The sequence below is a fragment of the Triticum dicoccoides genome, chromosome 3A (assembly GCF_002162155.2).
Source record: "Triticum dicoccoides isolate Atlit2015 ecotype Zavitan chromosome 3A, WEW_v2.0, whole genome shotgun sequence".
Lineage (NCBI taxonomy): Eukaryota > Viridiplantae > Streptophyta > Magnoliopsida > Poales > Poaceae > Triticum > Triticum dicoccoides.
Window position 1 is genome coordinate 99,355,883 of NC_041384.1, and position 6,607 is coordinate 99,362,489.

Genomic DNA, 6,607 nt, shown 5'->3' on the forward strand with positions numbered 1-6,607 from the left:
TTGCACAAATCTGAAAATTACATTTAGAGCTTGTCGTCATATTACATTTTCTTAAACTGCTCGGTGCCTTGACAAGAGAGAGGACTCATGCCGGCGGCGAGCAGTTACGCCAACGGTGAGCAGCGGGGTTACGCCGGCGACGAGCGGCTTGGCCTCGACAGCGGGTGTGAGCAGCATGATTCTGCTGGCGTCGAAAAGTTTGGCCGCGACCGACGGGGCAAACAGACTAGACGGACGCTTGGTGAGCAGGGGAAATCGCACGGACGGCAAGAAGCATAGCTCTATCGGCCGGCGGCGGCAGAGCACCAGCGGCAGGTTTGGGATCTCAATTATGAAGGGAACGAAACAATGGTTGGTTTTCACAACAGAGAATCAGAGAAGAAGGTACCTCGATGCATTGAGATTCACACTGCCACGTGCCAATCAGCTGAGGGCATGTACAACAATGTTTAGTCAGCCGTCTGCAACTCAGCCCACGTAGAAAATTAGATGATGTGGGAGGAAAGAGAAAAAGAAAACGGCAAAGTCCGTCGGTAAGAATAACGACGGTCTATTAGCGTGAACTAAGACAATGCCCGTGCATTGCAACGGGATATAAATATTCTAGTATGTTAGTTTGTTATTGCTTGTTCATATGAATATAAATGTTTATCAGTTTGTACCCATGATTTAGTTGCCCGTGCATTGTAACGGGGTATATGTTGAATGTGTTTAACCTATATCTTTAGGGCAACATTCTTGACTTTCTAATATTATTATAGATGAATACCCGTTAGTGCTACGGGATACAAAATATATTGAGAAAAGTTACACTGGATGATAATATAGCTTTCTGGTGATTATATTAAAATTCCACCTCTATTATAATGAACGTGCACCCTAACAAGACTCTTTCAGCCCCATAAAAAAACTGAATGCATCAATCAAATATTTTTATTTTCCTTTTGGGGATGGGCATCAAGCAAATGTCTATCACGTCTTATGACAAATATAGGACTGGCTCCAAGCTCAAAATAAAATAAAATAGGACTTGGCTCGATTCCTCCTCTTACCACTCTACACTCTCCATTTCTTTTTCATTGAGATCTCCAAACACAAACTCAACTCATCTCTTTTCCATTGGCATCTCCTTATACGCCCTCTACAAGTTATTTCCTTTCCAATGAGGTCCGCGGCTCCCAGCAGCAGAGCTGACGAATTGATAATGAAGAAGAAAGACCATAGTTAAATAACCCGCCGACCATCATGTCTTGTTGGTCCAAATCTGTAGATGACTATGAGAAAACTGAAAACCCAGTTAAATAACCAAACCATTTGAGCTTATGCTTTGCTATTCCCTACAATTATTTCCGTTATCAAATGAAAAGTGTAAATTATGGTGGACAGTATTAACTACAGATACCATACAACCCGTTCAGAAAAACATAATCTCAAACCTACTCTATTACTTCAGAAATAAATGATACAAATGTAGAAACTATAGGAAAGTGAATCAACCTGGAAACCAAAAATGACTGGAACAAAAGCGGGTACAGAAATGAACTGAGCGTGATTTGTTTTGCCGTACCGCAGAAAGACAAGATGAGGTAGACGATGGCGTGGACTCCGCTGGCAGCGACAACGTTGGCCTCGTTCTCTGCAAGTGCTTGCCGGATCTGTTCATCTCCTTGCCTCACCCACACGAAGGGGGGAAACTGGTCATGTGGACTCCAGCCGCTGGACTCGAGGAGGCTAGAGGAAAGAGAGGACGTAAGGCAACGAAGGCCCTTACTGCTACTGCCCCTCACATCTAAGCAATATGCTACAGAAGACACATGGTTATGCCATTGATCCATACCACATTCAAATACATTCATGAGGTTTTGGCCGTCGCACGCTGCCGTAATGAGGAAGAGGCGGGGAGCGAAGGCGGCAGATTCGACGCCTGTGGCAGCTCATCTTGCTCTTGCCGGAGAACACGGACACTCCCCGGGGGCATCAACGTGGCGGTAGTGGCGAAATAGTCTGCCGGGACAAGCTTCTTGATGCCCCCCGTCACGCCGTCCTCCCCGTAGACTCCCCTCAGACCCTCGTCGGTGGTGCGCGGCGTGACGTATATCTTGTGGAGCGCAGGCACGCACTTCCTGCCGGCGCCCCTATCCCTGTCGCTGGTGAACTCCTGCATGAGCCACGGCGTCTTGCGCTTCTATGATGGGGACGGGACGCAGTAGAACCCGAAGCTATTCTTAAGCCCTCGCTCTTCAGGAAGCTCCTCCTTGGTATGCTCCAGCCGCCAGTACCCGCCGGTCTGGACGCTGCAGTCGGCGCGCTTGTTCTTGGTCGCCGCGCACGGGCTCTGGAACTTGGACTCGCCGAGGAACCATCAGGTGTGCTAGCCCGCGCGGGCGCTGGCCGGCGGGTGAAGCTGCTGCAACGCGCAGGGACTGTTGGCGTACATGTCGATGTGAAAGATGAAACCCCGCGCGTCCGGCATCTTGTCGTCGCCGGCGATCCACCGGTTGAGGAACCCCATACTATCTGCATTTGTCGGGTTGAAGTAGACGTCGGGAGGCAGCGGCGACGGCTGCTTGAGTTCGTTAAACCCGCCGGGACTGGGCGGAGGCGCCATGGACATGGAGCTGCTGGCTCCGGCTCCGGCGTCAGCGGTCGCGGAAGTTGATCTTTTGATTGCTTTCCTCGCTTTCATGACGGCCATGGTTTCCTAGCTAGCAATCTGCATGAGTTTCTCCGTGCAATCTGCATGACCAAACATAACAGTAACGATTAATCATGCATAAATAGAAATCAAATTGAGTACAAACACAAGAGTTTGGATGAATTTGTATCATGATATGGCACTTTATTCTTTTGATGACAGGGGAAAAAGGCATCTAAGAAACACCATGCAGCCTCCCAAGCAATTGCCAAGAAATCATCTGATTATATAGTTACTAATTAATCAATTACCCATGGGTCTTGTTCGGCCGGTGCCGCATCTCCAACCAGTTCAGTTGCTTCTTCGCGGGTGCCTCATGTAGTACCAGCCACAACTCGCCGATCTTGCGCACCGTGATGGAGCAACGAGAAGGACACGTCGCCGCTTTTGGGAGGTGAGGTCGACGTGGATAACGCTCGCGACGCCGACGAGGCTGGTATGGGCGCAGCCGCCAGACCGGAGAGATCATCACGATGTGGGCTAGGGGCGGTAGGCCTCGGCGGACCAGCAGCCGCGGTGGCAAGTGCGGCGGTGTGGTCGGGCCGAGGAGGGCGGGCAGCGGCGGAGGGGGTCGAGCGGCAGAAAGAAGAGCGGCGGCTGAGGAGCGATGGGGAGAGGTGGGTTGGAGCTGACGCTAACCTACCTAGCCAGATCGATGTGGGCTTTAGCGGGGCTTGGCCCATATGCGTCTAGACGGGGCGAGCGAACAAGGGACGACTATCGCGAGCGACGTATCCGTTTCTTTTAGATAGTAGAGAAATCGTTGCTTATCGACAGTCTGTTTCTTGTACCGAGAGGGTCGTTGGATAGGCTCCCATCTTCCACGGAAACCACCTCTGCCGTTTCCATAAAATTTGGTGATTATCAACAATCAAATAGATCCGCTGTTGTATAGGCTGTCTCTAACTATGTCTATACGTGACATGGACAAGTTTTATAGACACCCAGCATCGAAACGATTGTACATGCCCTGAGTGGGTCTCCCGATCAAAACCATACGACCCGGTCGTATAGGAATTTTTTCCCTAGCGGATCAACCGCAAGCTGAGCCTCCACTTGGTGCCCACGATCGTTTTTTTTTACCACGCATTGCTTCCTACTATCACGTTCCGTTCATTGCGTTTTCCCCACGTCTAATCTCCACCGCCTAATTTGATCCATTCATTGCGTTTTCCCCACGTCACGTCACCACGAACGTCACCCAGCTGCTGATATAGCCTCGACATCGGCCGTGTAGGCGCACCATGAACGTCACACACTCGCACTCACTAAGTAGCTAGATTCGGATCGAGCCGCCATTGATGGCGATCTGGGAGGAGCTGCACTTCGTGCTGGTGCCGCTGGTGGCGCAGGGCCACATCATCCCCATGGTGGACGTGGCGCGCCTCGTCGCCGCGCGCGGCCCGCGGGTCACCGTGGTCACCACGCCCGTCAACGCCGCGCGCAACAGGGCCACCGTCGACGGCGCCAGGAGGGCCGGTCTCTCCGTCGAGTTCGTCGAGCTCCCCTTCCCCTGCGCGCAGCTCGGCCTGCCGGAGGGGGTGGAGGCCATCGACCAGATGGCGGGGCTCGAGCCGCCCATGTACCTCAGGTTCTTCCAGGCCATATGGAAGATCGCCGAGCCGCTGGAGGAGTACCTCCGGGCGCTACCGCGCCGGCCGGTCTGCCTCGTCACCGACGCGTGCAACCCGTGGACGGCGCCGGTGTGCGAACGTCTCGGCATCCCCAGGCTGGTGATGCACTGCCCCTCCGCCTACTTCCAGCTCGCCGTGCACCGCCTGTCCAGCCACGGCGTGTACGACCGCGTCGGGGAAGACGTGATGGCGCCGTTCGAGGTGCCGGACTTCCCGGTGCGGGCCGCCGGCAACATGGCCACGCTCCGGGGCTTCTTCCAGTACCCCGGCGTGGAGAAGGAGCACCGTGAAGCGCTCGATGCCGAGGCCACCGCCGACGGCCTGCTGTTCAACACGTTCCGCGGCATCGAGGGCGCCTTCGTCGACGCGTACGCGGCGGCCCTCGGCAAGAGGACGTGGACCGTCGGGCCGACCTGCGCCTCCAGCAGCATGGCCGACGACGCCGACGCCAAGGCCGGCCGCGGCAACCGCGCCGACGTCGACGCCGGGCACATCGTCACGTGGCTCGACGCCCGGCCGCCCGCGTCCGTGCTGTACGTCAGCTTCGGCAGCATCTCGCAGCTGACGGCTAAGCAGCTCGCCGGGCTCGCGCGCGGCCTCGAGGCGTCCGGGCGGGCGTTCGTGTGGGCCATCAAGGAGGCCAAGGCGGACGCCGCGGTTCGGGCGCTGCTGGACGAGGAGGGGTTCGAGGCGCGCGTCAAGGAAGGGGCCTCCTCGTCCGCGGGTGGGCGCCGCAGGTGACCATCCTCTCGCACCCGGCGGTGAGCGGCTTCCTCACGCACTGCGGCTGGAACGCGACGCTGGAGGCCGTCTCCTACGGCGTGCCGGCTCTGACGTGGCCCACCATCGCCGACCAGTTCTGCAGCGAGCAGCTGCTCGTGGACGTGCTCGGCGTGGGCGTCAGGTCCGGCGTCAAGATCCCCGCCATGTACCTCCCGAAAGAGGCCGAGGGGGTTCAGGTGACGAGCGGCGACGTGGAGAAGGCGATCGCGGAGTTGATGGGCGGCGGGGCGGAGGGGGAGGCGAGGAGGGTCAGGGCCAACGAGGTCGCCGCGGAGGCGAGGGCGGCCATGGAGGAAGGCGGGTCGTCGCACTCCGACCTGACGGACATGATCCGCTATGTCACGAAGCTGTCGAAGCAGAGAAGCCAAGGGAGGGACGCGAGCTCGACGGCCCCGCCTTCCGAGCTCGGTGAGAAGAACGAACAGGATGCTGTGCTGTCGGTGCAAATGGCGCAAGATAGCATTTAGGATCTTCCGTTTCCCGGAATAAGTCAACGTTGGACCATGTTGTATGCGCAATACAAAACTCCCGGAATAAATCAACGTTGTCTGTATATAATTGCACTGGAACGAAATTTCTATCTTTTTTTTTTGGGGTGCGAAATGTCTATCTCTTCACTTTATGAATAAAATTGTCCTCGCCACAATTTTATGTTGGGTGTGGCTAGGTCTCAGTCGACTGAGACTTAATCAAGTCTAAGTCAAATGATATAATATGTAAAAAGAAAAAAAACTAAAAAGAATTTTTTGCACGAATCTTCATGGAAAATTAAAGGAAGATACTATCGACTGAGACATAACGAAGTCTCAGTCGACTGAGACTTAGCAAACTGTTTTATGTTCACGTTGTATTTTGGGCAATGATACACGCCGGCGGACTGGCCCAAATTTCGGCCTGTCAGCACACGCACATTGGATCAAGCCGTCCTGCGTCGTTAGATTTCTTTGTCTCCCTGTCTTGAACCTCTGATCTGAACACACGCAAAAAAAATCCCGCACAGCTCGCCGGTCCAACGCGCCGCCCGCTCTTGCCGGCCACTGGCGCCCGCCGGCGCTTGTCCTCGACTAGCCGCGCCACCCGCACTCGCCAGACACCATGCTCCATGTTGGAGAACGTAGATCAAATCGTCAGAGTGTATGTCCTACGTGCAAAGCTAACTTACAAGCAAGCAGGCAAACAACTTAATTGATCTACAGTACCACATGCACGATGAGCTAGCTTCAACTGGATTCGAGTCGATCGTTGGAAACTCTAGGCGGAAGCTCTCGTAAACGGACATTTTTTTTTCTTTTTTTTCGAAAAGGAGGAATACCCGGCCTCTGCATCTGGACGATGCATACGGCCACTTTATTGATTATTAACACAAGACCTTACAAAGTCGTACAACAGTAAGACCAAAGCCACCATCTTCGCAACCTCTGTCGCTACTCTTATCTAACTGATGAAGGGGCGCTAATGGTCTGGGCCTAATACCAAACAGACCTCGCAGCCAAAC

The 6,607-nt window shown here is 54.4% G+C and overlaps 2 pseudogenes; one reads left to right on the forward strand and one right to left on the reverse strand.

The window, feature by feature from the left end:
- Positions 1–1,852: 1,852 nt before the first annotated feature.
- Positions 1,853–2,695, reverse strand: LOC119272018 (annotated as a pseudogene).
- Positions 2,696–3,168: 473 nt separating this feature from the next.
- Positions 3,169–5,766, forward strand: LOC119272019 (annotated as a pseudogene).
- The last annotated feature ends 841 nt before the right edge of the window (positions 5,767–6,607 follow it).